The 7,470-nt window shown below is 39.0% G+C and overlaps 1 pseudogene; it reads left to right on the forward strand.

The window, feature by feature from the left end:
* The first annotated feature begins 543 nt into the window (after positions 1-543).
* Positions 544-852, forward strand: LOC102496090 (uncharacterized protein C3orf14 pseudogene; annotated as a pseudogene).
* Positions 853-7,470: the final 6,618 nt, after the last annotated feature.

The following is a 7,470-nucleotide window of genomic DNA, read 5'->3' on the forward strand; positions in this document are numbered from 1 at the left end:
CTATAACTCTTAGTGTGTGAGTAAAACATTCTTTTTATATCTCTTTTTTTTTGAGAGAGATTTTTGCTGTAATGATTATATGTGAATCATAAAGTATGATAAATAGTTAAAGAGAAAAAATCCAGAGTACTAGGCACCACTTTTAAGTTTTGACTCTGTAGATTTGGGTTGGGCCCAAGAATTTGCATTTTTTAAGCAGTGCCCAGATGATATGGGTACTACGTACTTTGAGAATCACAGGTCCAGAACCCCATTGTTAACTTAAACAAAAATCTCTTAGTTCTTTCTGTTGTGTGCCCAAATGAAGTTTGGGTTTGAGAGAAGAATGGAAGTCAAAAGGTGGAAACAGCCCAAATGTCCATCCACATAGATGGTTAAACAAATTGCCATAGATCCATACAGTGGAATATTACTTAGCTATGAAAAGGAATTAAATTCTAATACACTCACAACATGGGTGAACCTTAAAAACATGCTAAATAAAGGAAGAGCTGAGAGGCATCACGAAATGTACTACAGCTTGTAAGACAGCTTTGATTAAAGATGACTTCCTTGTTTGCTAGAGAAATTCGCCTTTCTAAAAGACATGAAGAAACGGTATCACAAAGATTAATGTTACTTCTACAAATGGAGAATAAATTTGGAGATGAAAACACAGAAAGGGCATCTTAGCTGCAAGCAGCCGAGACTGCTTTTAAAAGGAAACTTAGTCTTTTAGAGACTCGTTACTGAGCATCAGTAGAAGAACACATTCCCAGCTGGGAATAGTTTCTTTTAGGAAGAGCACCTTACCCTACTGATGTTGAAAATCAAAGTGAAGCAGAAAATACCATTCAAAATGAGACCCAGTGATAACTTCACTTGCTAGTTCAAAAAAAACCTGCTTAATAAAGCTGAATGTTAGAGAGTATGTAGATAGCTGAGATGGATACCAAACTTGAGCTGTGAAATATTGGTTTCGTTGACTAAAAATGAAGGTTTTCTGCTGAGACTTCTCCCTTCATATTCATTTCTAGTGGGTAGGGCTACCTCTGTCTCCTCTCCATTTTTCTCTGTCTCTGTCTCTCTGTGTCTTCCTGTTACTTTTAAACATTTACTTAAAAAAATTTTTTTAAGGTAAAGTATTCTCTGGGCTCTTAAACCCCTCCTTTATTGTTCTAATTGGTGCCTTTCCCCAATTCCATTTAGGAAAGGCACACACCACCACCCCCCGGGCCCATCCTGAGATGGATACCAAACGTGAGCTGTGAAATATTGGTTTCATGTAGCGCACATGTGCGATGCACTGTTTTCATTTTTTGCTTTTCAAAATTAAAATCTAAACGTTTTTTTAATCATAGTTTCTTTCTTTCTCCTTTTTTATTTTTTCTTTCCTCTTCTCTAATTCTTTTCCTTTTTTCTTTATCTTTATTCATTGACTGCTCAGCCTCTATGCACAAAGTGTCTAGATAGGTCTAAATAAACAGGATCTGGATACGATTAGGGTCAGAATATTCTTCTATTCCCACTGAATCTGAAGCACAGAGAGTGAAAATGGAACAGAAGAGAGATTGCAGATCACCTTTTTCTGCACGCCTCTGAACCCTCAGATTGAACTTCAAGAATTAGGTAGAAATGCACCATCCATCAGATGACTAGAAATCACTACAAGGTCACAAGAAATATGGAAAAGCAAGAAAATACCTCTCCTCCAAGGGAAAAGCATAACTCCTCTTCATCCTTAGACAATATAATGAAACCCTTGGAAATGTCAGATAAAGAATTTAGAATATTTGGGAACCAGCAGTTAGCGTAATGGCTATGTCGTTGGACTCCCACGTAGTCGACCGCGGTTCGTGGCCCAGACCCGGTGGCTTAAAACTCACGCTGGGCGCGTGTGCGTGCGTGCCCAAGATCCTGAGGGGAGAATGGAGGAGAAGGGTAGACAATATAATGAAACCCTTGGAAATGTCAGATAAAGAATTTAGAATATTTGGGAACCAGCAGTTAGCGTAATGGCTATGTCGTTGGACTCCCACGTAGTCGACCGCGGTTCGTGGCCCAGACCCGGTGGCTTAAAACTCACGCTGGGCGCGTGTGCGTGCGTGCCCAAGATCCTGAGGGGAGAATGGAGGAGAAGGGATTGCGGCGTGACCATCCCCCCTGGGGGGTGATTTCTTGCTTTCTGTCTCTATGTCTCTCTCTGTCTGTCTGGCAAGCGCACGCGCCCTACAGTGAAAATCTCTCCAAAAAAAAAAGAATTTAGAATATTCATAGTGACAAAGCTAACAGAGATGGAAGAGAAGAGAGACAATGAACTGCAGAAGAGGCAGGAGAAAGGAGCTGACGAGATCCAAGAGGTGAGGAAATTCTCACAAAATCTAAAACAGAAAATACACACTATAAAAAAGAATCAAATGGCTCTTTCCCACTATACAAGATGGCAGGTGAAAAAGTTGTGAAGCAGGGTACTAAAAAGAAACCTGAGGTCAAGAAGGCTGATGCCAGTGGCAAGGTTAAAAAGGGTGACCCCAAGGCTAAAAAGCCCAAGCAGGGGAAGCTTCACTGCAGCAGAAACCTGGTGCTAGTCCGGGGCATCAGCACATACTCCCTGTCTGCCATGTATTCCAGGAAGGCCATGTACAAGAGGAAATACTTGGCCACTAAATCCAGGATTGAAAAGAAGGAGAAGGTTCTTGTGACTGTCACAAAACCAGTTAGTGGAGACAAGAATGGTGGTACTTGGGTGGTTAAACTGTGCAAAATGCTTAGGTATTATCTTACTGAAGCTGTGAGCTAGCATCACTCCTTGGACCAGTCTGATTATCTTCACTGGAAGCCAAAGAGGCAAGAGAGTGGTTTTCCTGAAGCAGCTAAGCAGTGGCTTGCTACTTGTAACTGGACCACTGGGTCTCATTTGATATCCACTGTGTAGAACACACCAGGAATTTGTCATTGCAACCTCCATGAAAATTGATATTAGCAAAGGTAAAAATCCCAAAGCACCTTACCAAAGCACCAGCCAATGAATAAAGATAAAGAAAAAAAGGAAAAAAATTAGAGAAAAGAAGAAAAAATCAAATAAAAAAGGAGAAAGAAAGAATATGATAAAAACAAAAACAAAAACAACTTTACTTTAAGTAAAAGAAATTGTGGAAGCCCAGACACCAGGAAGGTGAGATCTTCAACACAGAAAAGGAGAAATACAAGATTTCAGAGCAGCACAAGGTTGATCAGAAAGCTGTGGACTCACAGATTTTACCATAAATCAAAGCTGTTCCTCAGCTCCAGGGCTACCTGTGATCCATGTTTGCCCTTACAAATGCAGTTTATTCTCACAAATTGGTGTTCTACATTTCCTGCCCAGTACCTAATTAAATAACTGATCATTAAAAAAAAAAAAAAAGAATCAAATGGACCTGTTAGAGATGAAGGCTATAATACAGGAAGTCAAAACCTCCCTTGAAAGTATTAAAAGCAGACTGGATCATACATAAAATTGAATCTCAGATATAGAAGATAGATTTGCTGACCTAGAAAAATCCACCACAAAGACTGAGAAAATTGCCCCCCCAAAAGAGAATAATATACAAAAAATACTAGATCCTATCAAACATCCAAACATCTGGATAATTGGTATCCCAAAAAGCAAAGAGACTCATAAGGGTATTGATAGTCTATTCTGTGAAATCCTGGAAGAAAACTTTCCAAGTCTAGAGAGGCATTCAAAGATCCAGTCCCAAGAAATACAAAGGACCCCAAATAGAATCAACCCAAGAAGATCTTCTTCAAGACACATTATAGCCAGATTGACCAAAACCACAAACAAAGACAAGATACTAAGACTGGCAAGAAAGATATGTCAAGTTACCTACAAAAGATATCCCATTAGGCTAACAGCAGACCTCTCATCAGAAACAACGCGAGTGAAGAAAGAATGGGAAAGTATGTTCAAAGTGTTAAGGGAAAAGTAATTTCAACCAAGAATACTGTACCCTGTAAGATTATCCTTCCTATGGGAAGAAAAGACACAAACATTCCCAGATAAACAAAACCTGAAAGAATTTACCAACACCAGACTAGATCTCCAAGAAGTTCTCAAGGGAGTGCTATACCAGGAAAATTAAAAAGAAGGTAGGGGACCCATCAGGTGGCATTATGGTTAAGGGTGCTGGTCTCCCACATAGATGACTGTGGTTTGAGTCCCAGACCTGGTGGCTTGCTTTTTAACTTTCTCTCTCTCTCTCCCTCTCTCTCTGTCCCTCTTGGGTTAAATTAAAATAAATAAAATGAATAAATAAAATGAAGTAAAATAATTAAATTTTAAAAAGAAAGAAGGTACACACAAATGCCACATGGTGTATGATTCCACTCACATGATATGCCCAGAATGGGGAGGTTCATAAAGACAGAACACAGGAGCAGGGCAGGAATGGGGAGTAACTGCTTATTGGGCTCCTCCGTGGGATGAGAAAGTTGTGGAACTAGATAGTGGTGATGATTGCACAACATCGTGAATGTACTCAGCACCATCGAGTTGTACACTTTGACTAAAATGGTCAATTTTATCTTCAGTGTATTTTACCATAATAAAAAATTGTAAGAGAGCATTGAATGTTGTTCTAGCTCAAATTGGGAGGCCAGATGAAATGTTATAGGATAAAAGTTGGACATGCAAAGGGCCTAACCCTATGGTTCTCAGCCCTGATTGTGCCAAGAATCACCTGGAGAGTTTTACCCATACCCTTGTCTTAGCTACACCCAAGACAATTAAACAAAAATCTCTGGAGGTGAGGCCAGAATTTTATTTTTAAAATCAGCAATTTTAAAATTCAGGGACCATCTGGCTTATAATGGTTACATTGCTGGACTCCCATGTAGTCGATCGTGGTTAAACTCATGCTGGGCACATGTGCATGCGTGCCCAAGATCCCGAGAGGAGAATGGATGAGAAAGGATTGATCTGTGGCCATCCCCCCCAGGGGGTGATTTCTCACTTTCTGCCTCACTGTCTTTCTGGCGAGCACATGCGCCCTATAGCAAAAAGCTCTCTTCAAAACGAACAAAAATAGATAGATAGATGATAGATAGATAGATAGATAGATAGATAGATAGATAGATAGATAGATAGATAGATAAACAAAAACTCAACCCAAGATGATTCTAATGTATGATTGAGAACAGTGGCCAATTGAGCTAATGACCTGCACACAAACTGACTTGACCTGTTCATCAATGAAATACCTTTCATCTTTTCCTGGCCTTTCTTGGGAATGATGAGGAGTAGAATGTGTAAGGAAGGAGGCTTTGGAATCAGAAAGGCCCAGGATTTGAAAATTGATCTAATACCTACTAGCTATGTGACCTTAGGCAAATCACAGAACCCTGCTGAGCATATATTTTCTACAGAAAGAACACATTTCAGGGACAGAAGGTGGCATGGTGATTAAGGCACTGGATCTCACATAGGTGACTTCATGGTTCAAGTCCCAGGCATGGAGGCTTGAAAAATCATGCCACGTTAATGTGTGTGTGTGTGTGTGCCCAAAATCATGAAAAAAGAATGGAGGATAAGGGATGGTGGCATGCCATCCCCCCATGGGGTGATTTTTCACTTTCCCTCTCTCTCTGTCTAGTGAATGCATGCAATGTATAGCAAAATTACAAAAAAAAAAAAAAAAAAATCTTCTTTGCCTCTTTGCACTCATACTCAAACTTTCTTTTGTATACACCAAAATAAATTATAATGATGTAAATAGACTCTAAGATAAAAAGAGGTAAGGTTTACCCACAATTTCTAATAATAAATACAATCATCATATGGGGCTTTCCACGTTTCTGCTTAGTTCTTATTCACAGGTAGCATAGGTAATACAGTTTTGTTCAACTAAATGATGGCATATATATACATGATTTTATGCTCTGTGTTCCTCATCCAGCACTTTATCCCTTCATTTGTCACGTTTCTGTAGCCCATTGTTGACATTTTAACAATTCTATAGTATTTCATTGAGTAGCCTTATAATTTATTCCTCTGTTGTTAAGCCCTTAGATTAAACTTGCAAATTTTCAATATTAGAAACTGTGCTCCATGAAAACATTTCTGCATATAACTTTAAACTTCCTTTGACTTATTTCCTCAAAATAAAATTCCTGTAAGTTACAGGGTCAAGAGGTGTGAATATATTAAGGCTCTTGTATGTGCTATCCAATTGCTTGGGTAAAGGACTGTACCAATTTACATTGCTACCAGCAGGGTGTGGGTGTATCATTTGCAACAACTTGCCAGCACTGAATTTCATCATTTCAAAAAGGTTTACAAATTGCACATAATCTAATTTAATATAAGTTACTAAGTTACTATGTCCAACTTTAGCATGCATAAAATTCCTTCCCCATTCCTTTTCTGGTGGCATCCCCGTTATTTTGTAAACTGCTTGAGGGCAGTTTACAAACCTTGAACATTGTAGAAAATCAATAATTGCTTTTTGAAGCAATGAATAATTCAGGCAATCCCTCCTCCCAATAATTCTTCAGTTTTTCTAATAGCAGAGGAATTTTTTTTTCCAAAATAAACTAAATTACACTTTATTTCCTTATGTTAACAGCCTCAGAGAGCTGTTTGTAGCAAAAATGCATGAAGATTTTCACTTGGTGGCAAGTAGACCTCCCCCACACAACAAAGAGAAAGACGCTAGCGTCGTTGCTCTTTTCCTCCAGCGTCTCTCTGTACTCCCATTTCGTTTCCTGTCTACTCCTGAAGAGCCAGCTCGACATGAACTAAGGAAAAGCTATTTGTAGAGTGCATGGGAGGAAAATGAACACAAATAGGCCCTTCCTTGAGCAACTGAGCTTAGCTTTCACCCTTTCTAGCAGGAAAAGGTATATGCGTGCCGTGGCGATAGTTGGTGGTGAGTAAAGCTGATGTGAATTTAGCAATGCTTTTAAATAACTATGTATTTTATTAATGTCAATAGAGTCTACATAAATTTCAAAAACAGTAGTAAAAAATACGTGCAAGACCAATTTATCCAGCTTACACCTATTGGTGCACATTTGCACTCTCCGATTACTAGGTGTCCTTTTCTGCGCAAAGATTGGGAAATGTTGCTCTGAGAATAAGTCAGTATTTGTTTGTTTGTTTGTTTTGCCAAGGGGTGCATGCATTTATGGGGTGAAAGGAGCGAGTTAGCACCACCAATGGAGCATGGTCTCAATCCTTTCTTCTCCATTTTTCCCTCCTTTCAGGATTTTGAGAATATGCACACACCCCTTATGTGTTTCTCAGGCCAAAAAGTCCAGGATGCAAACCACATGGTTAGCAAAAAAAAATCTTCTTTGCCTCTTTGCACTCATACTCAAACTTTCTTTTGTATACACCAAAATAAATTATAATGATGTAAATAGACTCTAAGATAAAAAGAGGTAAGGTTTACCCACAATTTCTAATAATAAATACAATCATCATATGGGGCTTTCCACGTTTCTGCT

This window comes from Tupaia chinensis, unplaced genomic scaffold, assembly GCF_000334495.1.
Source record: "Tupaia chinensis unplaced genomic scaffold, TupChi_1.0 Scaffold000255_1, whole genome shotgun sequence".
NCBI lineage: Eukaryota > Metazoa > Chordata > Mammalia > Scandentia > Tupaiidae > Tupaia > Tupaia belangeri.